Source organism: Lissotriton helveticus, chromosome 3_1 (assembly GCF_964261635.1).
Source record: "Lissotriton helveticus chromosome 3_1, aLisHel1.1, whole genome shotgun sequence".
Taxonomy (NCBI): Eukaryota; Metazoa; Chordata; class Amphibia; order Caudata; family Salamandridae; genus Lissotriton; species Lissotriton helveticus.
The window spans coordinates 1,433,678,992-1,433,705,752 of record NC_136061.1 but is presented as its reverse complement, the minus strand read 5'-3'; the positions used below and the strand labels follow the sequence as shown (position 1 = coordinate 1,433,705,752).

At 43.5% G+C, this 26,761-nt stretch overlaps 1 long non-coding RNA gene across 1 annotated transcript in view; it reads left to right on the top strand.

Annotated features, from left to right (window-relative positions):
• Positions 1-7,045: 7,045 nt before the first annotated feature.
• The window catches only part of LOC144824994 (uncharacterized), an 89,857-nt gene continuing 70,141 nt past the window's right edge, over positions 7,046-26,761 (top strand). Inside the window, exon 1 of the long non-coding RNA XR_013609229.1 lies at positions 7,046-7,160. This is a non-coding gene — a long non-coding RNA (uncharacterized LOC144824994). The remainder of the gene's footprint in view (positions 7,161-26,761) is intronic.

Sequence of the window (26,761 nt, the reverse complement as noted above, 5' to 3'; positions counted from 1 at the left end):
CGAGTATGAACCAATTTGTCTCTTAAATTGGGCGCCCTTTTGAATGCAAACCGTGGGACTGGCATATTGCTGGTAGCCGTATCCAAGATCGACCAATGTTTCCAAATGATCTGCCTCATTTTGGAGGACAAGGGATCAAAGATAGTCACTACTGGAAGACAAGCTTGTCTTTCCCTGACATTTCTCTCAAGGAGGGCTTCCCGTGGAGTATTCAGTGCACGCTTACGGGCCTGCTTGATTAACTTCATGGGATATTCTCTTTTTCTGAGTTTCATCACCAGCTCCTTTGATTGTTCCAAAAATACATCAGTAGTAGAACAATTCTGCCAGCACCTCAAAAGCTGGCCAACAGGGAGATTATCCCTTAGTGCCCTGGGATGGAATGAACAGTAATGGAGGAGCGAATTTCTGTCAGTGCTTTTATGATGTACATTAGTGGCCAATTTATGATCCACAACAGAAATGTCCACATCGAGGTATACTGCTGATGTATTACTAATGGTCCACGTGAACCGCAAACTGTCATCTGCTTGGTTCAACCACTACAAAAATGTCATTAAAAAAAGGTCCTCTGTACCTGTCCAGATACAGAGGACTTCATCTATATACCTTCTCCATAAGGAGACATGTCTATGGTACTGGTTGGAAGGATGGAGGACCACATTCTCCTCAAACTGGCCCACATAAATGCAGGCCAGACTTGGATCGAATGTGGCCCCCATCGAGGTCCCTGATGTTTCCAGATAAAGTTGGCCTTTGTACTCAAAGAAATTCCTAGTGAGTGCCAACTCAATACACTGCATGACAATGGTCTGGGGCGTGTCGTAGAACCATTCAAGAGCCCCCAAGGCTCGCGCTGCTGCCACCAGCGTGGCATCTTGGGGGATACTGGTGTACATACGACCTTTGGGAGATCACCGCTTCCCTCAAGAAGAAATCGGCCAACTGCGACAATGGTTCCAGAACCGACTGCGTAGTGTAGTTCCTATATTCCGAATAGGCTCTGCGCATTGGAATAACATAAACGATAGTTTAGACGTAGGACTTAGGTCGATTAGGTCTCTATTGAATATGTTAGACTTAATTATGAATGCCAGCTAGCTCAGAGGTCACTAGAAACTTTCCCGAGTACACAAGAAGGGATTAGTTTCTGACAACCGCATAAACATGACAACTTTGCTCCCTCCAGAATAAGGAGTATACCTCCAGAGTCGCGAAAACAATAGATAGCTATTTTACTCAGTCAATCGTGCATGCTTAGTTTCACCAGAAGTGCAGAGAAACAGAGAGACGGGCATTTTCAATAAAAGAGGTTATTCATGCAAGAGAAGTGAATTGCTGCAATTGCAATACTTGTCATAAAGTAAAGTTCGTACAGTAATAGGAGTACTATGAAATAGTACTGTAAAAGCATAGTATGGTTTTTAAGCCATACAGTGTTTAAAATGGTTAAAATACATACAATGATAAAATCATGTCTAACAGTACTCAACTGGTGCTTCTAAGATACGCCTACCCCGGTGTACCTAACCTAAGCCTAGTACATGGGAAGGACTAAGTGAGATGTGGTTTGAGTTTAGATAGTTTTCTGCCAAGAATCTGAGTCAAAAATTCTCTAAGGGTCTAATCAGCTCTGTACCTTGGTTATAGAATGAAGGAGGTCTTGTATCTCTCTCTCAAGACTCAATATCCCAGCAACCCGCAAGGGTGACAGGGAAACACTGGAGCTGGATTTCTTGGCAGGAGAAAAGACAGCGTCTCTCTCAGTGCGTCAGCAGGAGGGTCGGCTTCCTTCGGCACTTGCTACAGCAGGGCGTCGGGCAAGTAGATAGTCGATCTGCTCCAAACCACTGTGTGTTTTGCTAGGGCAGATGCTGGTATATTTATACCTGGAAGATGCCGAGTTTGATGTAAGGGTGGAAAAAAGGCGTAACTAATAACTCGCAGTTCTTTCAGGACTCCGAGAGTTCTAGGACAAATCAATACAGAAGCAGGGGGAATTCCCGGGCTGCTGGAGGCTTGGTTTGTTTAAGAACACGTTGTGCTTTCTAGGAGTCTATGGGAGTAGCCTTGCCGTATTTGGACTGCATTGGCTATGTCTCAATATGGGTATGATTCTTATGCCTATAGAAGGATATGATTTAATATAACCACATAAGGGCATGAATCGAGAATATTTAATTAGAATCCTAGATTCGTCTACAACAACTGGATGCCCGATACAATCAGGCGTCCAGGGGGCGGACGCTGTGGCTTATGGATTTTGGGCAAGATGTAAAAAGCAAGGACCTGTGGTTTAATATAGATGATAAAATCTGCCTCCTTAGAAGTTATCCATTTTTTAGCCACAGCTTCAGCAACCATACTCTTAATAATGTCAAGAAGTTCTGGAGTGGGGTCTCGCATCAAAGGATGGTAGTTTGTGCGGACCTCAAGCAGTCTCATTATCTCTGTTTCATAGTCACAAGTATTGAGCACGACAACAGCTCCGCCTTTATCGGCTTGCTTGATGGTAATAGCATTGTTCTCTTGCAAGGATCTAACAGCAAGCCAACCTGCCTTACTCATATTATGTGCAGAGTGTTGCTCATGGTTTTGCTCAAGAGTCTCAATCTCATGTAGGACCCGTTGTTCAAACACTGCCACCTCAGGGCCAAGTGAAGAGGTGGGAGGACAAAAGGTAGAGGGGTGATGCAAGTTGGTATCAAAAATGGACGGCAACAGTTTCTCTTTATCTACAAAAAATGTATGCAGCTTAATCTTCCTCATCATTTCCAACAACTCAATTCTACATAGAAAGGTGTTGTGTCGGAACAAAACCCAGTCCATTGTTTAAGACCCTCTGCTCGGTAGATGTCAATTCATACAAGGAAAGGTTAACCACAATGTCGCCCCTGTTAATGGATTGTAGTGTAGTCCCATCACTTAGCTATGGAAGGTTCTGCCTCTGCTCCGTGTGATGCGTGGAGAATGCGTCTGCCATGTTTATTGGGCCCTGAACCTGCCTCGTCCGCCCTGGGCCTGACCCCCTCCCCCTCAAGCACCTCTCTGGGTTTGTCCTAAAAAGCCCGCAAGAGAACCCCCAAAATCTCATCAGATCTATTCTCAGGTGCAAAGTTGACCCTGTTCTGATTGGATACTGATGTGCGATTAGACACTTCCTCTTCTTCACTGCTTGTATTATCAAACCGCCAATTGTTTGGTGTCCACCTGTTACCTCTTTGGCCCCCTTTTTGAAAACTCTGCCCCCTTCTCTGGTAATTCTGGAAACGTGGCTGTTCTACAGGGGTATCTTAATATTCATCCTCAGTGTAAGGAAACGCCCATGATTGTGAATAGCGATCTAAATTTTTCTTTAACCCCTTGATTTTTTGGTTGACCATATGGGTCTTATAATCTGAAAAGTCCCCCTGAATCCGTGCTAGCTGTTCCTTAGACTTGTGAGTTATGTCACTGCTTCAACAACCAGGTTATGAATAAATATCACTCCCTGACGAGTCAGCATGTGCACTGTGCACGAAGAGTCACATCACTTATTCTTGTATGTTCTCTGTTACTAAAGTACTTTTATTTTTCTTCTCGTAGGCAAAATTGAGGTTTAATGTAAAGGCAAAGTATTTAAATTGTCCTGATGATGGTTTCTATGATTTCTTGATGAAACCGAAACGCCGTCGACTTGCTTGTGCACCCGATACAAATCTGATTGTTTGATTTTATGTAATGGTGCAGCTTGATATTTTCTGTACAAATTTATATGTAAACAGAAAAACGTTTGTTTTGCCTTGAACCTTTCTACTATTTTCACTTGTGTTCACCCCGTTAGTGTCGGGCACAGGCTTGTGCACCACACAGGGGCATTGTGGAAGGTATTCTTGACATTTTATTCCTTGGAGAATTGTGTTTATTAAGTAAACCTGGAAGACCTCTGTCCGGCTGGACATGTCCTTCTGAAAATATAGAAGTGATTTCGTCTATATTTATTTGGTGTGGTGTATCACATAAGCATGGGACTACTGTTGTTTCCATAAAGCTGTTCCTTAGCATCCGTAAGTGCTGTATTACTCTTCAGAGTTTCCTCTAAGTCCAGAATCTCCCTTAAAAATTCCTTGCTTAATCGCTTAGCGGTGTTTATGATCAAAATCAACCAATCTCTGGTGCATTTATTCGCTATAAAACTCCAATCCACCCCGAAATTGTTTGGCCTCAAGAAAAATCTTGGGTTCTAGTCTCACTATTAGATTCGGGGGGAAGCACCTGCTCGCAAGTACTCAGTCATGAGTGCCCCATGAAGGGCCACCTGTATCTGACGTTTTTTTGAGGTTGCTTAGCTTGTCCCATTCCTCTCTTGTTGTGCTATCAGTTGTCAATGGAGCATCTGGCAATAAGGAGGGACCGGATAGAATTAAAGCTATTTGTTCATCTGTGAATGCAAGGCAATTCATTACAATTCTGCCATTTGCCGATCAAGCCGTGTTTCAATGTTCATGTAAGTCTGTGTGTTACTAACACACCCTTCAATCATCAAACACTACTGATTCCTCAAATAATGTTATGTGCAGCCACGGCAAACATTCTTTTTGCCTGCACCCGCTCCAAGCTCTCCATCATTCTCCGTATGTGTCCCAACTCACAGTGAAATCGCTGGAGCCACTCTGAATAGACAGTTGTTCTTGACTCAGAGTCATGACTCCAGTGATGTCAGCCACGGCTTGTTGCAGAGCAAGGAGCGGACAGTGGGTGCCCGTTAGGGACTGTGAATGGTCCTTGATGGGACTTAGACACCCAAGTATGGCATCTAGTTTGGCTGCCATGAGGTCGAACCCCACCCGCAGCTGGTCAGACATCTCATCCTGGCACCATATCACACGCCGTTGGAAAGTCATGTATTGGTCGTGGGGGTCCTGGGAGACAGCCATGGTGGTGGCTGCTTCCTGCTGTGTGGTCTGTGCAGGAAGTCGGCTCTCATGGATGCAGATGGGCTGCCCTGTTATTGGAGGTGGGTTGCCGGAGCAGTCCCAGAGCTGTTAGAGTTCGTCGGTGTGGATGTTGGGGAGATCTTCTTTATCATCAGTGCTGAGTTGTTGGGTCTGCTCTGCAGGAGGTATTGTTTCTCCCTCTGCAATGTGAAGGGGAAATACAGATTTACATTGTGTACACATGTATGTTCACGCATTGTACAAGTTTACTGTCAGACTTCATGGCAATGTACATTGTGACTGTTTATGAGGAGACGCCTATTTGAAGCACCATTAGGGATGTGAGGTGGTACTTGTACATTGTCATCTCACAGTTTGCTGCTATGCCAAATGCGAATGGCCATTTTCAACACACAAGCAGCAGCACTTGTGTCCTCTGTTTTGCTGTGAAAGTGTTGCAGTTTGTACCACATTGTTAATAACATAACATAACATAGCATGTGTATTTGTAAAGCGCACGTTCACCACTACGGGTATCTTGGCGCTGAATAACAGATGTTTGTTGGCTGGCCCTTATCCCTTTCAGGTAGTGTGACTTTCACATCTGTGCTTTTACAGTGCAGAGATGTTGCAGACTTGCGTAAATTGGTCTCTTGGTCAGATTTGTGACTCTTGGGCATGGTTTGTCCGCAGATATGCTATACTTACTTGTGCATGTGTGCCATTGTGCTAATCTCCCCCCATCTCCCCAGTCCCTGGTCGTTACTCAACCTGTTGCTGTTCCCTCAGGTCATGTTGTGCAGTGTCCAGTCCCCCAACTCCTGCCACCATCTCCCCAATGATGGTCCCAGGCTGATCCTCTGTGGGGCTTGTGAGGGTCTGGTTGTCCTCTGTACTCACTCCGGCTACCTCCATGGTGCTTCGCAGTTGTTTGGGTCTTGTTTGTGTTTTTGGTTGCCGCTTCTATAGTGATTTTGGCCGCCTGACTTGTGGGCTTGCAGGCTGGCGCTGCTTCTTACTGGATTTCTTTATCGCAGTTGTGCCCATCGCAAATTTTTTTCACGTTGGCGTTTAGATTTTTATCGCCGTCCAGGGTCTTTTATCACGGACATTTGACATGTTGTCAGGAAACTATAGCATGTCGCCGCTGGTTTGAGAATACGACGTTGACACAGAGTTATTTTCCCGCAATAGATGGCGATATGAAATATTGCGTTAACCGATTTTGGCGATAATTAGCGCACGTTCTTGAGAATATCCCTCAAACTTTGTTGGTGTTGTAAAATTTTACCTCAACTTCTGCCCCCCCATGGGATCTCCCACTTTTCCACTTCTTTCCAAAGGTTTGACTGCATAAATACTTGCCACATCGCACGTTTCCCACAGTCTTTGGTTGCATCTGTGACTGTTAATGTGTGTAGAGGTGCTGGAAGGTTAGAGCTGTTTGTTAAATTGCCTATTATGTTCGATGCTACTTTTCCTAAAGTAATTTACTGCTAAAATGAACTTTTAATTTTATTGTTCTTAAAACGTGTTTTCTTATTCTTTTAAAAAGGGTTGCTATCTGACTGTTTTTTAACGTGTCTACTCACCTGGCATTACAACTATTCTCCTACTCCCCGGTCCACTGCAGCTCTAAGGTGCTGATTGAGTGGAGGGAGGGAAGATGGCAGTAACTTTTCTTTTACTCGCCCTCCATTTCCGGAAGTAAGGGAGGTTGACACACTAGTTGTTGGGCTCTGACGTGCTCTTCAGCCTCCTTCTCGATAACTACACAGCCTGATGCTGTCGCGCAGTGTGCTGGAAGGTTAGCGCTGTTTGTTAAATTGCCTATTATATTCAATGCTACTTTTGATTTTATTGTTCTTAAAACATGCTGTTTTATACTTTAAAAATGGGTTGCTATCTGACCGTTTTTTAACATGTCTACTCACCTGGCATTATGACTGTTTTCCTACTCCCCGGTCCACCGCCGCTCTAAGGTGCTAATTGAGTGGAGGGAGGGAAGACGGCCGTAACTTTTCTTTTATTCATTCTCGATTTCTGGAAATTAGGGAGGTTGGCAGGCTAGTTGTTGGGCTCTGCTGGGCACTTCCACTTCCTCGATAAATACACAGCATGGAGCCGTCGCGCAGCCGACATGTGCAGCGGGCATGCTGCCGGCACCCCAAAGGCATGCCATTGGCAAGCGCATCTGCCCCTGGTCAGCGCCCAGCATCAGGACCCCTGGACCACGCCTACCAAGTAAGCGGCAAAGCGTAGCTTCCTATATCAGCAAGGAACTAAGTGCTTTTAATAATGGTCGTAAACAGTGCAAGCACATCTGTGCTGGTCTTAATCCTGCGAAGCTCCCCAATAGGGTCATAGTTTCTTGCTCCACCTGTGGTTTCAGACTGACAGCCCAAGACTGGATAAAACAAATCATGGCTGAAACTGTGTTCAGTAACACACAGCCTAAAAAGCAAAAGGAAAGGGACAACGTTAATTCGGCTCTGATCACTGCACTTTCTCTCCCAAAGCACAAATACAAAATAGCTGAGTTTTTAGATAATTATCATCTTGATCTCCTATTCATTTCGGAAGCATTGGCTGGCCCCTCAGCAGGCCCAGACTTCTGTATTGTTACACTTGACGGCTTCTCTGCCTACAGATACAACAGATTAAAGAAAAGTGGGATAGGTTTGGCTCTTATACACCAAAACGATCTACAGGTAAAGATAGATATGGTTCCCTCCATGGTATGTGAGGCATTTAATTTCAACATAATGCTCTCCAATCATCAATCATTTAAGGGGACCCCCCTATGCTGCCCACCGGGCCATAGGGGAGACTTTTTATCCTTATTAGGAAACTTACTGGAACCCGCCGCTGGTGAATCTAGTTTTACTATTCTTTAAGGGATTTTAATTTTCATTTGGAAGCCACCGAAGATAAGGACTCTATATCCCTTACCTCAGACCTTGAGGTGTTAGGACTCTTTTAAAGAGTCAGTGGCCCTATTCATTTGGCTGGGCACACACTGGATGGTCTTTTTACGAACAATGAGTAGATCTCTGTAAATTAGATCCTCCCTCTGACGCGGTCTGATCACCATGCAGTACTATTTGATATTAGTATTCTGCAACCTACTCCCTTACACTCCAGCTCAATCCCCCCAAACTGTTTAAGGCTTGGAGTGGTATAGATCAGGCTCTTCTCAAACAGCATATAATTGATACCCAGCCAGAAGATGTTCCAGACCCAGAACTGGCCACTACAAACTATACGGACTGGCTCCAAAACGCTTTTGCTAAACTAGTACTGTATAAAACGGTTTCCAAAACCAGGAAGGCTCTCTCTGCCCCATGGTTCTCTGAGGCACTGTTGTTGGAGAAGCAAAAGTGTAGGAGACAAGAGAGGCGCTGGCGCCTAGATTATAACATCAAGGAAAAATCTCTCTACAAGTTGACCCTGGCAAACTATAAACAAATCACACTAACAGAAAAGAGTAACTACTATTCTAGGAAAATAGAAACCGCACAAGACTCCTCCAAACAACTGTTTCAGGTGGTTTCTAAATTGGCAGGGCCAGCAGACAGCTTTGACAAGGTAGCACCCCAAGCACTTTGTGATTCGTTAGCCCGCAGCTTTCAGGATAAGGTGGGGCAAATTTAATTGAACTTTAATACCTCCACTGTGGGCAGAAATCAGTTGGATTTAAATAGCAAGGGACGGGACAGCTCCGACTTCATGGAATTTAGGCCAGTCTCAGTGGAACAGATAACTGACCTGGTTAATTCAGTCAAATCAGGTTCACCGGTTGACGCTTTCCCCCCTCAGTTCTGAAATTGATCCCAGACCTCATAGGTACACACCTGGCCAATATTCACAATGGATGTATGTTGTTACAACGCATGCTTTCACAACTCATGTCTTTACCATGCAGGTTTTACAACGCAAGTCGTTACAACGACTTGCGTTGGGGGGCGCTGGATAGTGGAATAGTTTAATTTACTATTCCAACTCCAGTCCCCGTGGATAGTAGGGAAGGTTTTGTATAGTAAATTAAACTATTTCCTATCCTACAGCACCCCCCAGCGCAAGTCGTTGTAACGACTTGCGTTGTATTACCTGCGTGGTAAAGGTACTGCGTTGAAAAAGTTGCGTTGTAAAGGATGTTCCCCTTCACAACTCTATGTTCAGCTTAGGCACCTATTCTTCCCAATGGAAAAAGGCCTCTATTTTCAGTTGTTAAAAAATCCTTATTTGGATCCAGGAGAGACCAATAACAATCGACCAATTGCGCGTCACCCTTTGCCAGCCAATCTCATTGAAAAAAATATGAACATACAGCTGGGTCAATTTATTGAGGAAAATAAGCTGTTGGATGACACCCAGTTTGGCTTTAGGAAAGGCCATAGTACAGAAACCGCACTCATTAAAGCGTCTAATGAAATTAGGTTTGTGTTAGACAAAGGAGGTGCAGCTGTACTGGTTCTATTGGATCTATTGGCAGCATTTGACAAGGTTGATCATGCTACGCTGATCAATCGTGTCTCTGCCTCAGGTATTGGACACAAGGCCAAAGCCCTTCTGTTTCATTTCTATCTAAACGCACCCAGTTGGTTAGCCTGGGTGAATTTAATTCCCCAGTTTTTTCACTCTCTTGTGGAGTTCCGCAAGGATCCTCGCTAAGTCTGACACTTTTTAACATTTACGTCACCGACTTAGCATGAGTAATCAAATCGTTTGGGCAGGGTCTCACCTCATATGCACATGACACTCAATTGGTGCATAAAAACGGGGACGCAGTTTCAGCTAGCTTTCATGATGGCAGGTTAGCCATCAGTACCTGGATGTCAAGTCACTGGCTTAAGATAAACTCAGCCAAGTCAGAAGTATTGGTCTTTCGAAATGTATCCCCGGGGTGGTCTTCGGGCTGGTGGCCAGATACATTTGGATCACCCCCAATCCTGGTCAAGAAAGTCAGAAACTTAGGTGTCATTTTTGATGATAAATTATCTTTTAAACATCATGCTAATGCAGTGGTCTCTTCATCCTTTTATGTCTTAGGAATAATACAGACATTGTTGCCTTTTATCCTGGCTGGTACCAGGAAAAATTAATTTCCGCTCTGGTCATGTCTAAAGTTGACTACTGCAATAGCCTTCTAATTAATGCACAGGAAATGGTCCTTAGTAAGCTGCAGTTGGTGCAGAACGCAGCTGCTAGAATACTGTTGGGTCCTTTCAAGTTCAAGTCCAGCTCTAATTTAGTGCGACTGCCCCATTGGCTGCCCATAGAAGCAGAATGAAATTTAAAGCTCTCTGTATCGCCTACAAGGCCATTCACAATACAGGACCTGAATCCTTGAAGAAATGTTTTCTGGCATACACGCCCATCAGATCTCTTTGCTCAGCAGGTGCCTATCTTCTTGTCATCCCTAGAACTAAAAGAACCAACTGGGGTGACGGAAGTTTCATAGTTGCCACGGCTAAACTGTGGAATTCTCTTCCCTCGCAGACCAAGGCTAGTCCCACTCTGCTATCATTCAGTAAACAAATAAAAACTTGGCTTTTCAAGTAATAAGCTTTTTTTCCAGCTTTACGCCATACCTTTTACAGCACATAGTGCCGAGACACCTACAGGTATTTGCACTTTACAAGTTGTTTAAATAAAATAAATAGATTCCTATTACTTAACCCTGGTGTTGCTTGGATATAAATTGACCTTAAAGAAATTAAAAGACAAGAGGTGTTTGGGAAAACAGGAACAAGTTGGTTTATTTAAACACAGCAGCTGGGAAAGTCTCTCAGTGTATAAAGTTTTGGCTGGTATTATATACATCTGTGAGGTATAATGACGTCATTATAGAGTTATTACTGCATTCCTAAAGTCGTCTCAGTCCTATTCTAACAAGTTGGGGCATCTTATAAGGACACAGATGGCTCTCGACCTTGCGAAGAGCAAATGTGGGCCAGTGTGTATGAGTCCAGATGTCTGGCAGGAGGAACAGGTGATCTCTACGTGTGGTGTGCATGTCGTGTCCTGATTGGCTGAGTGTCCCTATCTACATGTGTTAACTAGCTTTGTGGTATATTTGGGTACACGAGTGGTTGGCCACATGTGTTTTACTGGGGCAATTTACTCAGACCTATTTGAGGTGCAAATATCTATCTGTGGGGTAGATCAGGGTTTTCCTTGGCTTGCGTTTGTCTTTTGGAGCGACTCCACCTGTGACCTGTTAGTTGATAGGGGAGAGTGTGGGTCGCCGGACCTGCCTGACCATGTATCTCTGGCTCCAGGTTTATTTATTTATACAACTTGTTGAGCGCGCGATTACCCGAGGGTGTCTTGGCGCTAGACAGAAGATCATAGGAGAGTTAGAGTTATGAGTAAAATTAGCATGGATTATTGGTTAAATAGCCAGGTTTTTAGGTGTTTCCTAAAAAGAGTTAGTGTGGGAGAAGTCTTAAGTTGATTAGGAAGGGCATTCCATAGTTTGGCCGTAGCAATTGAAAAGGATCTGTCTCCCCATGTAGCTTTCCTAGTTTTGGCTATCTGCAAGAGATTTGCCTTGGCGGATCTAAGGGTGCGACTTGGTCTATAGGGGCAGAGGGCGTGTTTTAAAAAGTTTGGACCCTTTTCGTGGATGGATTTGAAGGCTATGCACAGAGCCTTAAATGTAATTCTTTGCCTCACAGGAAGCCAGTGAAGTTTTCGGATGACATTCGAAATGGGTTTAAATTTAGGTGTTCCGGTGGCAAGTCTGGCAGCTGCGTTTTGTATCAGCTGGAGTTTGTTTAACACCTGTTCCTGTGCATTAAGCATAAGAGCATTGCAATTGTCAACTCGAGACCTAAGTAAAGTGGAAATCAAGGTATTTGTGGTATTTACAGGGAGGTAAGGTTGTAGTTTTTGAATCATTTTTAAGGTGAAGAAAGAAGCCGAAACAACGGAAATTGCTTGGTGTATGTAAGAAAGTTTGTTATCGAAGATCGCTCCTAGGTTCCTGACCTTGGTGACAGGGACAGGAGGGGGTCCAAGGTCTTGAGGCCACCAAGTGGAGGACCAACTAGGAGTGAGCTTACCAAATATCATGACTTCAGTTTTGTCTGAATTGAGCTTTAAACAGTTTTTACTCATCCAGTTACTAATGGCAGTCATTCCCCATTGAACGTTGTTGGCTACTTCGAGTCCGTTGTTATTAATAGCCAGGACAAACTGGGTATCGTCAGCATAAGATGTAACTGCTAGGCAAAGAGCTTTGATGATCCTCGCTAAGTCCGCTACATGAATGTTAAAAAGCGTTGGACTCATCGAGGATCCCTGGGGGACACCACAGGGAAGAGAGAAGGAGCAGGAGGAGTAGCCACCCATGGAAACGTATTGTTCCCGGTGAGCTAAGAAGGAGGAGAGAAGGGAGATGGCGTTCCTGGAAATTCCGGACTTTTTGACACGGTCGATCAGGATGGAATGATCGACCGTGTCAAAGGCTGCGAAAAGATCGGGTTGATGGGGAGGTCACCTTAGGTATATCTGACAGCAATGCTGCGAGTTCACTGGAACTCTTAAAAATAATATGGCAGTCACTTGTTTAATTTCTATCGACAGTCTTAACATTGTGCGTACAGTTTTTGTAGCGTACATTGAAATTGTCTTCGCTGATAGTGACTGTGAGGGTGAGCGGACCGCAGGTCGGAAAAGCAGGCAAGGAGGCCGGATATAGTGGGCTATGCCGGTTTTTATTAATGTTTCTGGCAAGGAATTAAGACCGGTAACGTGAGCACAAAGTCTGTGTTTGATGGTCCGGGTTCTGCGTCAGGCTTGGCTCCGGTTCTTGGCTGCCGGGTCTTCAGGCGGGTCCAACGTCGGGGAGTAACCTCGGAGGTAAGTGAGAGAAACGAGAGACCTGTTAGTCCCGCCGGGGTTCTCAGGCGAACCCTACCACCGTCACCCGGGTGTGTGGGAGAGAAAGGAGTGACCGTGAGGATGGGAGGAATCGAGAGGGAGGGGCAAGGTGAGAGCGTGTCAGGTAAGGGTGTGAAAGGGGGGGATATGTTACAAAGTGAGGGTGCTTTACAGTCTCTACAGTGCTCTTATAACTATATACGTGCCTAGAAGGGAGATATGTACACAGGAACTAACGGGAGCACCTAGCGAGCTCTGAGGGGGATTACGGGTACTCACAGTGTCCGCCGTGACTCTCCGCTGAGTCACGGCCGCTCTCCAGCCACCTCCTCGGGTCTCCACCAGTCCTCCGTCCACACGTCTTCTCCGGTCTCCTCTTCTCCTTCCACGGCTCCAGTTCGAGTGTCCTGCCACGATACTCCAACGTTGTTCTGGTCCCAGGTCTCGGCTTTTCCCTGTTCTGACGCTGCCACGGGGGTGGTACTTCCGGGGTCAGAGGGTTGTCCTTCCTCTGGTTGTAGGCCTCTGATTGGCTCCTGTAAAAGAGAGGAGGGCGGGATTCCGTTGGTCACGGGAGGTACGCCTTCTCCTGTTGCTGTCATCGGGAAGTGTCCGCGGGGAGGCAGTCCCGGCGGAGCGGAAGGTAATGCAGGTGGAGGAGAGCGTTTTCGGGGTAGGGGTCCCCGGGTCGCCGCCTCACATCGACATTGTTATACATTCCTAAATCATGTCATGACCTTGTGAATATTCAGGGACAATACCTTTGGGTCCATCTCTTTTCTTTGTCTTTCTACGTCCAAGAGTTGAGCTTCTAAGTTCATTCTCTTTGCCAACCTTTCCAGTATGAGTTCCCCATCTGAGGGCTCCTCATCCATTTCTAAGTGGAGGGACTCAGTCACTTCCTCAGTAGGATTTTCATTTGTAGTCTCATTGTCTTCAGACTGAGCTACTGGGTCTGGATTATCTCTCTCAAACTCTGCTAACAGCCTTCTGAGCTTGGTTATTGGTATCCCCCATTTTTTGACTAAAGTTGGGACTTTTTTGAATACTAAGAAAAACATACACACACGTACTTTGTCCTAACTACAGTAACAGACTTTTACATTTCTAACCACTGAGTTTCAATAATTAGCCAAGGCCCTATCAGTTGATTTTAGAAAGTTAGAAAAATTAGACCAATTGAGCAATATACAACTATCCTAAATACAATTTGTATATGTACTCATGTGGTCACTTATTGACAGAGTGGTATCACCACTGATCCACCAATATAGGAAGCTGGTTCTCTATATAGTGTACTAAAAGGAAGGTACACTGTGCAGAGAGTAATGTGGTTTACAGAGGTAAAAATAGATAATTCTAACATTATATTTGTGGTAGTGTGGGTGTGCAGTTAGGCTTATCAGAGGGTAGTGCTAAGCATTTGTTAGACTCACAGAGGCAGTAAATGAGACATACACTCAATAATAAATCCAAGAACAATTTGCAAAAATAATATTGATATTTATATCATTTTTCAGACCAAGACCTTCGTTCTACAATAAGTACTTTTAAAGGTATCGATCTTCTAGATTTTGCAAAATCAATCACATTTGTGCTCAATTACGTACCCTTGAAATCAATGGGGAAAAATACAAAAATGCTTATAAAATCGTATGGTAGACTTTTAAGGTTCACCTCTCGGATCACAGTAGTTAGCAGGACCAGGTCTAATGTTCCACCAGCGATTCTTGGTAGAGGCCCGTATTCAGGAGGGGGGCCATTTGAAAACACACTGCACAAAGGGACTTCAAGTTAATTCTGAGGGGGCCCACTCAAGAAAGCAGGCCACAAGGGCCTCAGGACCATGGGGGCATATCTGGATCATCAATAAAGGGGCTGGTTGGACCGTGTTCACAGCAGATAGGTCAGCTAAGTAGCATGCATCAATATGTCATCGGGTTCAGAAGCAAGCAACTTGAAGAGGAGATTTTGGCACAGATGGGCGACTCAAGAGGTGGGTCTCAGGGGTCTGAATGTTCCTAGACAGATGCTTGCTTTCTGGGAAGTTGGAGTCCGGAGAGGACTCTTCGATTTGGTGCAGGTTGCAGGGGGTGTGGTATCCCAGGAACTAGTGAGCCACAGCTCCGGTAGGTCGTGGTATCCTCCATCTTGGTGGGGGTACATCTGACCCTTTGGAGCTGGTGTACCACTTTCGGTACAGGTGCTGTATCAAAGTCACCGGGAGCAGCAAGTCGATATGTCTGGAGTCCATAGTTCAGTGCCTGCTGTTGCAGGGGAGCAGAGTCTCTTTCTCAAGGGAGGTTTTTTGGCAATTTGTTGAAACTGGAGGCGCTCCATTGTTCTTGGAGTTCTCACAGTGGCAAGGCAAGGCAATGGGGGTCATTAAGGCAACAGGCTGGGTTTGGCGCCAATTTCCCAGCAGCAGGGCTTTACTTCATGAGCAACCAGCTCTTCTTGGTCCATTTCTTCATTCTGTCTGTCGAATCTAAAATTCAAGGTCCATGGATGTCACCTAAGTAATAACTATAGGGGTGTTAAGGGGTAGACAGGTAGTAGCCATTGGGCTACCTTCCTTTTGGGTGTCTACACCCTTTAAGTGATCATGTTCTGTGTAAAAGGGCACTGCCCTCACCCTGTTAGGTTATTTTCCTACCATCTCAAGACGGTGGATTTTCAAACGTGTGCCTACATAGCCTGCCACACCTTAGGGGTGGAGCTGGCTGAGTGTGGCCACTCCTCCTCATGTAACTGATTTTCCTGCCTGCCCTCATGCCAAATGTTGAGCAGGACAGATGGGTTGGCATCCCACATATTCTGGGGAAGCCTTGTTTGCATTTTAAAGGCGGCACCACCTTTGAAGCTTCCTGCTCTGGAAGACCATTCAGGTCTGGATGAGATAGGATACATCTCTGCCCAGAACACACTTTGTGTTGGGCCTATGAGCACGTGCAATCTCACCCCATGAGGTCAAAAACATGTCCTGTGGTGTCAGGTTGGCTATGAACAGTCAAAGACCACACTAGTGCTTGGTAGTTGGTATGGGGACCCTCTAATGGGGTCTCTTGTGTGCACTTATTGATACATTTAACATGAGCATCAGTGAGGATTTATTAAGACAAGATGTTTGGTACCAAACATTTAGGGTACAGTGAAGCAATCATGGATCTAGGAAACTCTTAATGACAAGTATCCAGTACATGTACTCTTTATGGCCTCCCTGTGCACTTACAATATCCAAGAATGGCTTAGATATTGAATTATCATATCTGCTCATGCAGGTATGTCCACACATGGGAGATAGAGCACCCTGCCTTAGGACTGTAAGGACTGTAGTGGGGGTGACTTACCTATACCACATGCAGTGTTTGGGGGCATGGCACACAGGACTGTATGCCAAGTCAACTCTTCGGTTATCCCTGTACCAAGACACAGACTGCAATTGCAGTTTGCATAATCTTGGTGAGGGGTCTCAGGGGTGGCATAAATGTTACAGCCCCAGAGGACCCTCTTCAGTCACAATGACCTAGGTACCAGGGGTTCCATTTACTAGGGATTTATGCCTGCTGGCCACTCCCTCCGCACATAGCTTTTAATTACTAATTTGTCCATTGGGATATCAAGTTTGGGCCTACTCTTCCGGTCATTCATTGCACCTTGTATGGCGCTGCCTCACTCATTGGATCAATTTAAAAGTGCGATTCAGGAATAGAGCAAATTTATTTTAAAGAGATTGTTCATGACTTTATTAAAAGATAATCTTCCTTTTTGGTACTGTACCCAATCTTGCAAAGGATTGGCAAGTAAACTTTAAGTGCTATACTTGATCAATTATGGAAAATATATTTCATGATCGACAGTTCAGGACACAATATTTGGAGTATTTGTGTAGGAGTAGCCACCGAATTGTGGCTCTGCCCCACATATTATTTGAATACCAAAATCCTTTACCTGGATTTCAGTTACCTGGATCCTTTTTCCTGGATTTCAGTTTGTGAGTCGATAAACACTAGCTCTCCTAAGGTCTACAAAACAGATACACACGCTAGTACAAATTCTTTCCTTAAAAGGCACAAAGCATACATAAATATTTTATTGGGTTTGGCTACGGGGTTTGCTATAAGTCATATAATACATATGTTGGTACTGCCTCACACTACTGTGAATCCTATATAAAATATTTAGAAAACTAAAAATATTTCCAAACTACTTTGTCTGATGCCCGATGGAGCTACCTGGTTTAGCTTTAGGGGAGATGGACCGTGGATTCCCTCCTTGGTCGTCACCCACTCAGTCGGTCTTTAGACAGACTTCCTCTCGTCTCTATGATTGTCTCTTCCCTTATCATCACTTTCTCACCTCACCTAACCCCCACTTCTTTTCTCTCCTTTCTCTCCCCTTTCTCTCCTCTCCTAATGTGTTGCTGATTGTTTGATGTAATGTGTAATTGTTGATCTTTTTCTGTTATACTGTTAAACCACATTGTTGCACTTCCTTTCGCCCCTCCTGTCGTCTCCTCCCGCATCCTCCCTCTATTTATGTGTCTCCTTCTCCCCTCTCTCAATGTATTGAGACTGAACATTTTTGTCTGATGCCAGATGGAGCTACCTGGTTTAGCTATAGGGGAGATGGGCCGTGGATTCCCTCCTTGGTCATCACCTACCCAGTCGGTCTTTAGACAGACTTCTTTTCGTCTCTCCATATTGTCTCTTCCCTTATCCTCCCTTTCTCACCTCCCTCGGCCCTTCCACCACTTCTCTCTCTCCTTTCTCTCCTCTCCTAATTGTATTGCCTATTTTTTGGGGATTTATTGTGTAATTGAGAACTTTTTCTGTAACATTATTGATTCTCATGTAAAGCGCTCTGATACCTCCGGGTCTAGCCAGCGCTATATAAAACTCTTTAAATAAATAAATATAGGGGTTGCTGAAGTGTTGCCAATTGTGGTACAGTTTTAGGAAAGCGATCTGGCACTGGGAACCTGGTTAGCAGGGACCCAGTGCACTTACATTTTGAAATCACACCAGGCATCAAGAAAAAAGTGGAGGCTAACCATGTCAAAAGAGGCACTTTCCTACAATTAAGCAGTGAAAAAGATGAAGCTACTTTTCAGTGTTGAATTCCTGAAAATGTTGAGGTTGAATGCTATCCGACTACCAAAGTGTTTTCCACACATACTGTCCATGCATGATACCATTTGGGTATTGAAATTTAAGGAAATAAGAGGTCGAATGTATGTTGTTTTTTTAGATAATGTAGATAAATATATATAGGCCTATTTAATAAGCTTTAGCTACTGATAATCATGGATCCATTGGCTGTCACATTATCACCAGTGCTTCTCATGGGTACTTGGTACAATAATATCCCCTTCTTGGTTCCAGTAAAAAAGTGGGATATACGCAAAGTCAATAAAATAAATCTAAGCTCCACCGTTTGTAACAATGGCACTGTGCAGGTAGGTGCAACTTGAGGAAAAATGTATAAAGTGTTTGGCAGAACCAAAACAATTGAAAAGCCAAAACATAACACAATAAAAAACCCACAACCAATTTCTAAAAATATAGAACATTGTAATTAGAAAAATGGCACAGAAATGATTAAAATCCAATTAAGGCAACCACAGATATGATTTTTTGAGTTTGAGGGCATAAAGTGCAGAGAAAATGTGAAGTGCCAATCAGAAATTACCGTACACTGTTGACTAGAATATAATTGGTATTTCAGCCTGACCACAATGGACAGAAGGTTGGATACATCAAGTGGGTCATTTTAGTCACATTTCTAAACGTTTGACTTAGTCTTTTTTATTGAAGTTTAAATCTACCAATGGGGCACGGTTTGTAAATATCATTAGCACCCCCTCAATAGCAATATGGGCTCATGCTATACAGTTACCCATAATTTATTTTCTCAATCTTACACTGGCTGTGATACCACCAGTGTAGCTATGGTTGAGTCAGAGTACCAGATGCTTAGCATGTTTAGTATCCTATTGGTATTTAAACATTTTGCAGATTTGGCAAGGGGGCACTTTTAAAGGAGGGTGCTCCAATATATGTTCTTTTGTTAATAACTAAGAAATGATCTGTAAAATCCAATTGCAGTCTTAAGCTAAATTTTGTTTTCTCCATCAATTGCAGAACTTGTTTGGCAGCAGCTAGGGTAAATCCCGACCCTGACAAACAGTATGGCAATGGCATTCAATTTTTTTTTCATGTTTTCATTTATAGAATGAATTATATAACTGCAAATGGAAAACTGATTGACAAAGAGGGTAAGACATCTGGTGTGTATTCGAGAATGTTTATCCCTAATAAACATTTTTTTTCAAGTAAACACCTTCAGTTTCTACTGGTTACCTTAGCTTTTGCTATGTCTTAACATAATGTAAGACTATAACAAACTATTGAGTTTGATCTTTGTTATAGTTTTAATATATTGTTTGATGTTTTTTCCATGTATGTATTTTTAACGTTCATGATAAAAAATAAATGAGCACATTTGACAAAATGAATAACTAAATATTTGATTAGTTTAAAACTTATTTATTAAAAACACAAATTCTTTTTTTAACTATTGTCAATTTTTTTTATAAATCTACACTAATTAAGCACTTAGGCCCTCATTACCATGTGGGCGGAGTCTTTCCAAGCCTCATTGTGGTTTCAGTTTCGACCGCTACATTAGGATACAGGCGTGGGAAAGTGAAACCGGCCGGTCATACCGGCTGGATTCCGACCGGCTCAAGGAGCACGTCGGCCAGTCAGAGATCGGCACGTAAATCACTTTTGACGGCGTTTCTGCTGTAGGGATTTCGATGTCGGTTTCCAACAGGCTTTCATGTCCGGCTTTCCGACATGGGAAGCCGGTCGGAAAGCGACATTGGGGGCCCTGAGTTGGGCCCCTTCACCCTGCAGCCTCCGGTGCAGGGATGAACAGATTCTCCCATTCGTCTATGGGAGCTTGTGCTACGGCCGGTGTGTAGCAGTAGCACAAGCTCCTGTAGGCAAGTGGGAATATGTGACCACACCATGTGTTGTCACATTGTATTCGCGGTGTTGGACTGCTGACCGGAGGTCGGGCAGTGCCTAAACTGCAATGGTTTTGGGCGGATGTTAAGTTATGTAATATGCACTTGTACAGCGCATATAAGAGCTGCCCAGCAACAGGACGTCCCAGCACTAAATCCAACAGAGCGGAAAGGCGAGGAAGCCAGTGTTTGGAGAAAAGCCACGTCTTGATCATTTTCCTGAAAGCCCAATGGTATTGCATTCTACGGGCAGTAAGAGGAATAGAATTTCAAAGGGCAGGTGCCAGTGCCCTGAACGAGCGCCCCCCCCTGCTCTTGTCCTGTGCACCTGTGGGACACAGGCCAAATGCAGGTTAGCAGAGTGCAAGGCTCGAGCCGGGACATACAGAGGACACAGATTGCTCTAAATTTGCAGACCCAGGCCGTACAGGATCTTGTGTGTCGAACAGAGTCTTAAAGTAGACTCTCTGTTCGGCATCATACTTAGGCCTATACTGTTTAATTACATGTACTAAATTGTAAGAAAAATAAAAGTACTAGTGAAGGTGTGAGTTATTTCAAAAGATTTACACCTCAGTGTAGGAGTGGATTGGTGTATCAGTAAATATACAAGTGCAAATTTACCTTTGTGAATGGTCCCCTTCGGGGCTTATTTATGAGAGACCTGTGCCACTGTTGCATCACACTCTTTTATGTGACGGTGGTGTAGGAAGTACTCAATATTTACAAACTGATGCATGTGGCCAAATCTGTCGGTTTTGGTAGGCCTCTGTCAGAATTTCTCTGCACCAGAACTGGCTGCGTCACACAGAGAATATTATATTCAAGGTGTGTGTTCCCTCGTAAAATCCACTGTAAAACTAACATACTGATGTTTATGTTTTTTTTAATGTGTAACACATTGTCGTCAACCGTGACACAGAGCCTGAAATGCATTCCGGCGCATCAGCAACCCCAGCATAAGAAATGATGCATTGGCTCTGGTACATAAATACAAGCCACACAGAACACTTTTGCAAATATACCATGGAGGTGCTCATTTTGCATCCAGGAGTTATGAGGAGACCCCCACCACGTAGGGAGCACAGGAGAAGAGAGTGCATTTTTTGTCAGCAAACTTCCCTTATTGGCCTCAGGGAGGATGAGCTCATTGAATACTACCAACACAGGAAGGAGTCCATACAAGAGCTACTGAACCAGCTAGCACCAAGTCTATAGCTACCAACTAGCTAAGAACTGCCGAACCAGAAAGCACCAAGGCTCTAGCTACCAACTGTCAGGCCCACAATATCCCTCTGCAGGTCAAGCTGATGGCTGTCCATCACATACTAACATCTGGTTAATTCCAGATCATGTATGCGAACATTTTTATGCAATGGTACGAAACACAACACATCCTCAACAACAACGACTGGACTAAAGACCTCAAAATGATAACTCGATACATAGATGATTATTTCATCGTCTGGACCGGCACGGAAGAGTCACTAAGAATGGAACTCAATAAATTTAATACCATTGATCAACGGCTTCAACTGACCTGGGAGATTTCAGACACCTCTGTTAACTTTCTTGATGTGAAAATCACTGCAACTCCACATGGTTTTATCACTGATTTGTATGTTAAACCCACAGACAGGAATAACATGTTACTACATTCCAGCTTCCATGAACCTAATCTGATACGGAACTTACCATACTCTCAGATGGCGAGGGTTAAAAGGATTTCGTCAGATTCAACCACCCTTAAATTGAGACTCAATGAAATGTCTAACAAGTTCACCAACAGAGGTTACCCCAAACTCCTTGTAGTAGACACCAGAACTAGGATTGTTGAGATTGACAGAGACAAATTACTAACACCAACCATAAAGCCTGAACAAACACGGACGGTTGTAGTTTCTAAATATTCAACATCAAGCAGGAAATTCAAACAAAGCATTATGAAACATTGGTCAATTCTTAACATGGAACCAGATTTTGGGAACTCATTTAATCAACCACCGATATTTGCCTATACCAGGGCCAAAAACTTAGGTGAAATTGTACAATTTAAACCCAAAGAGAGCACTGTATTTCATGGAACTAAACCCTGTTTAAATTGTGGCAATTGTAACAACATTATCAGAGGTAACACAATCCAACACCCTAGATACGGCCATTCCATTAAACTACATGTGAATGCCACCTGTGACTCCAGCAACCTAATATACGGAATCAAATGTCCGTGTGGGAAGCTATACATCGGTAAGACCGAGCGCCGGATTAAGGTACGACTCACGGAACACAAGTCCAACATCAGACTCAAAAATTCCAAGTCAGCCTTATCATCGCATTTTGTTGAAGCTCAACATAATGTATCGCAAATCAAATACATCATCCTCGAGATTGTCACAAAGCAAGAAGGAAGAGACGACAACAAATTTCTTCTTAGAAGAGAGAACTACTGGATTTATAAATTATCGACCCAGAAGCCAATGGGCCTCAATGATAGAATTGAACTTTCTTGTTATTTATGATTGAATTGCTCTGAACACCAATTGTGATGTTATTGTGTGTATTCCCTTTCACAAGAACATTGACACTGTTCAAAATAGCATGCTTTCATCACACCTCCACTCAGCCATCTGGCTAGATCTCCGTGCTTACAACCCCATAGACCTGGGTTCGATCCCACGGCAGGCTTAGTTTCTTATGGTTTATTTTTTCATTTTTTCTTTTTGTAAAATACCCGGTATTTCACCGTTTTCCTAAACCACTACCTAATATATTTTATCACCATTTCTTCACCGTTAACATACTTATTGAGATTATAGTCAGCAATCACACACTCCGACACGATTAGCCTGAGTACCACCGTCACATTCAGTCTTTTTACCTTGTTCATTAGCTTGTCACCATACCTGTGACACTCCCCCATTTGAATTTAGTAAACGCGGCAAACGAAGGTTTCCCGCCGGCGTTTCTTCGGAGACAAGCATCGGACCAACGCACATTGACGAATTCTCACAGGTCAGTCTTTCACCTCCCCAACATATTCTACACGGCAAAACGCGGCCCTTTAAACCACAGATTGTAACATTAGTTCGTGCACCCTTTCCCTTTTAGATCTCCACTCAACTGCTTACAAGAAGCACGTAAGTGACACGCCGTTTTCAACCTTCATGTGTATAGGTAGACACACAGCATGATTTTCGTCACGCACTGATAAAAGAATGCTCATTTGTTTATAGCTTTATTTTCTCCCTGAACCAACAGTACATAGCGATCAGCATGCCTTGTGTAATGTTTGATTTAGTATGGTTTTTGATACATTATTTACAATCATTCTAATGTATGCTCATATCATTATTTTCAGTGTCAATTCCCTGATGAAGGGCATATCAATAATGCCCGAAATGCATTGGACACGCCTAAAAGACAGTGCTTAAGATTGCAATGTTGCAAATGAACACAAAATAATTACAAACAAGTTTTGAAAAACAAACTTTATTATGAAATAAACATAAACTTCAACGAACATTGAATGAAAGTCACTTTCTTGATCTAAGGAGGGACAACTATTTGTGTGCCAACGAAGGGATGAGACTAGAGATCCTCTAGCCTCACGTTTTAAGCATCTTGTCTGACGTCGTTGGGCCCTCGACGCCACCTTGTTGTGCACCTACAAAGGAATCAGAGACTTTTGACCCTTATTTCAACCTTTTCAATTAGCACCGCTGTGCATCTATCCGTTAAATAGCTAATTCCAGATCACAACAGTCAGAGTGGCTGAAATATTGCAGCCATCATTTTCCACCTTCCTACCCACTGTCCTGGATGCCATCACCCACCTAACACCCCAGTACCTCCTCTTCCCCAAGACACAACAGAAGCTGGACACGTTCTCTGTGCCATTGCTGGATTCCCACATGTGCTAGGAGCCATGCTTTGCACACCTACTCCATCAAGGTCCCAGCCATCATGGATCATCAGGGGATATTCACCAATATGCTGACAAAATACCCAGGGAATGTGAGTGATGCCTACATCTTCAGGCACTGCATCATCAACAAGCACTTCGTGAGTGGGTGATATGGAAATTGCCTAATTGTTGGTAAGCAAATCGAAGTCCATTGCAGGCCAACTAGCAGTAAAACATGTATTATAAATTAGCCCTCTCTGTGTCTGTTTATGGAGATAGGGTGATGTGCTATGTATGAGCGGCCAGCCTCATACATTCACCATGAATTATGGTACATGTGTAAAGCAAATCCCCAATTCACACATGTTAAGGCATGCAAAGTCACTTTCTGTGCGTATGAATATCATAAAGGTATTGTACAATGCAACGCCAGGCAAAATGTAGTGTACCATTACAGTGTGCAAGGAAGGGGTTCCTGTGGGCATTGTGGGCGTGTCTCCATGGAACTCCCATGGTTCATGAGGCATGACATGTATCTCAACCCAGGTAAACTTTTAAATGTAACAACTAAAATGTTCTCTCCAGGTGTTGTGTGACAAGGAAAACAACTGAAGTCACTCAAGTCCCTTCCACTACCTGTGTGTGCTGGATTTTGTGGCACATATATATATTTAGAGCAGCACTAGCAGGCCCTTATATTTGGCATTTCGGTGTAAGGCAGCACAGCAAGTCAGCTTCCTTTGCTGTCCTAAGCCTAAGTGAAAGGCCAGGAATGCACCGTATTAATGCAATACAGTGCATATCTCTCCTTTATCACTGCACTGGCACCATTTTGGCTGTCTAGTGCCAAAGCAGGCACCCTTGCTCCATGGTGAAAGGTTGCTTATGTTAGTGTTAGGCAGCACATTGTGGGCCAGTGTAGTCAGAAATGTGAGGAGAGTGTGATATGGCTCTAATACTATGCATTATTGCCCTAACTCTGTGATGCAGTACAGTGTTGACAGGTGAGTTGCTTCATTACACAGTGCCACTTCCCCAACTATCAGGGCCACAGTGTAATATGCACATAGTGAGAGCAACACACTGCAACGTGTACAAAACAAAGTTCAACAGTGTCATGCACTTACTAATCAGTCAATGGCAGAAGTGACAGAACATCGGTGAGTAGCAATGCGTCAGTGCACTGTTTGGATGGATGGAACCAGATCAACTAGACTGGGTAACGAATAACTAATGATAACATGTGGCATGACAGAAAAGCCAACAGGAGTATAAATGAAACACAAGAGATACGTCTGAGATCAAGTGTCTCCTCAATGGCATATCAACTATTGGTATCACTCAAAGGTTAACAAGGTCACTGGTGTGAGAACAAGTACAGTGGACATGAGCAAGTGTGTCACAAATGACTATCTAGATCTATGTTGATCAAAGTTATTGGTGCAACACAGAAAGAAGTATGTGGAAAGGTCATGTGTTGCATGCCATATCAGTGTAGGCCCCAGACATGTGTAAATGTCAATACTGGATAACACTGTGACAACAACAGTAAAAACACATCTCAACACAACTGGCAGTCTATGTTCACATATCCATGTAGTTTGACCAATGCATTGGCTGATGTAACCAATGTGATGGCTGACCTGTTCTGTAGACTAGCCCAAATTAAAACCATATGTATCCAGCACATAGAAACCTACTAAGTCTACTTTTCAGATGTGGCTAGCCAGGCTACTAGGCATTCATAATATCGAAGCTGCTCTTTATAAAAGAAGGGGAAGAAAGATGAGGGAATGGGGCCTTTTTGTTTGGGCTCCCCTTGCTATATGGAGAGAAACCCCCTGAATGGCTATTAATATGTTGGTGTATATATATGAATGTATCCTCCAAAGTGTATTTTACTCTTTTTTCTTTTCTTCACACTAAGTAACTAGGAAATGTATTTCTTTTTTTATGATCCCTCGAAATTTATTTAATTAATTTCACTATTGATTTTCTTTTTCTAGAGCAGAAATGCTTCTTTATGAATCAATGTATTTAATGTAATGTACTAGGTATAAGAATCAAAAAAAAAAAAACCTACTAAGTCTAACACAAAGCAGCCAAACATGTCATCCGTCAATCATAGATTAGATTCCAACCTGGACAGGGCACCACAGGTTACTCAGGTTAACAATCCCATTATACAATAATAAATATCTAATCCCTAAACTGTCACTTCACACAGTTACTGAGTGCACTTAACATTGAGTGATTAGGATGATTTTTAAATACCCATCATAGTAAACAGCTGGTGAACTTTGAAAGTGAGGATGTAGAATTGTCCGATGTATCAGGCCTTGTTACTGGAAGAGATGTGTAAATCTGTGGCCAACTGTATAAGTAGCACATTTGGCGAATCACCTTTAGAAAATTGTGTGAGTCATTTAGTACACATACCACACATGGGAATAAATGTAACTGTAACAGAGAGCAAAGGCATTGACTGTTGTAATGCCTGTTTAACTTTCAGCTGGCCAAGAATATTCTCTCCAGCCATAGGTCATGATCACTATAGCTCCTCTCCACACTGATGTAGACCTACAATATAAGAAGAAAGTGACCAAGAGCCGGAAAATTGTTGATAGAAGCCTTGGAGTGCTGAAGTCCCGGGGTCAGATGTTTGAACATGTCAAGGGGAGATTGCTATATTCGCCCCCCTCATGGGCTGCATGATCAAACTAGTTTTATTGCCATTCTCCCCAACAACTGTTTTCAGACAAATGTCTCATGGGACATGGATCGTGATGAGCAGGATCGAATAGAGGATGAGGATGGAGGAGGGATACAAAACACAGTGGCTGGGAATAGGCGACACACCTACAGTGTGCAAAGTTTCTTCACTAGATTTACATGTGTAATTTGACAGACAGAATGTTGCAACAAAATAGGAACGTTCAACATGTAAATAAAATCTTGCATCCATCATTTGTGTTGATGTGTAATTCACAGTTTCAGTAAGTATTAACTTACCCACAT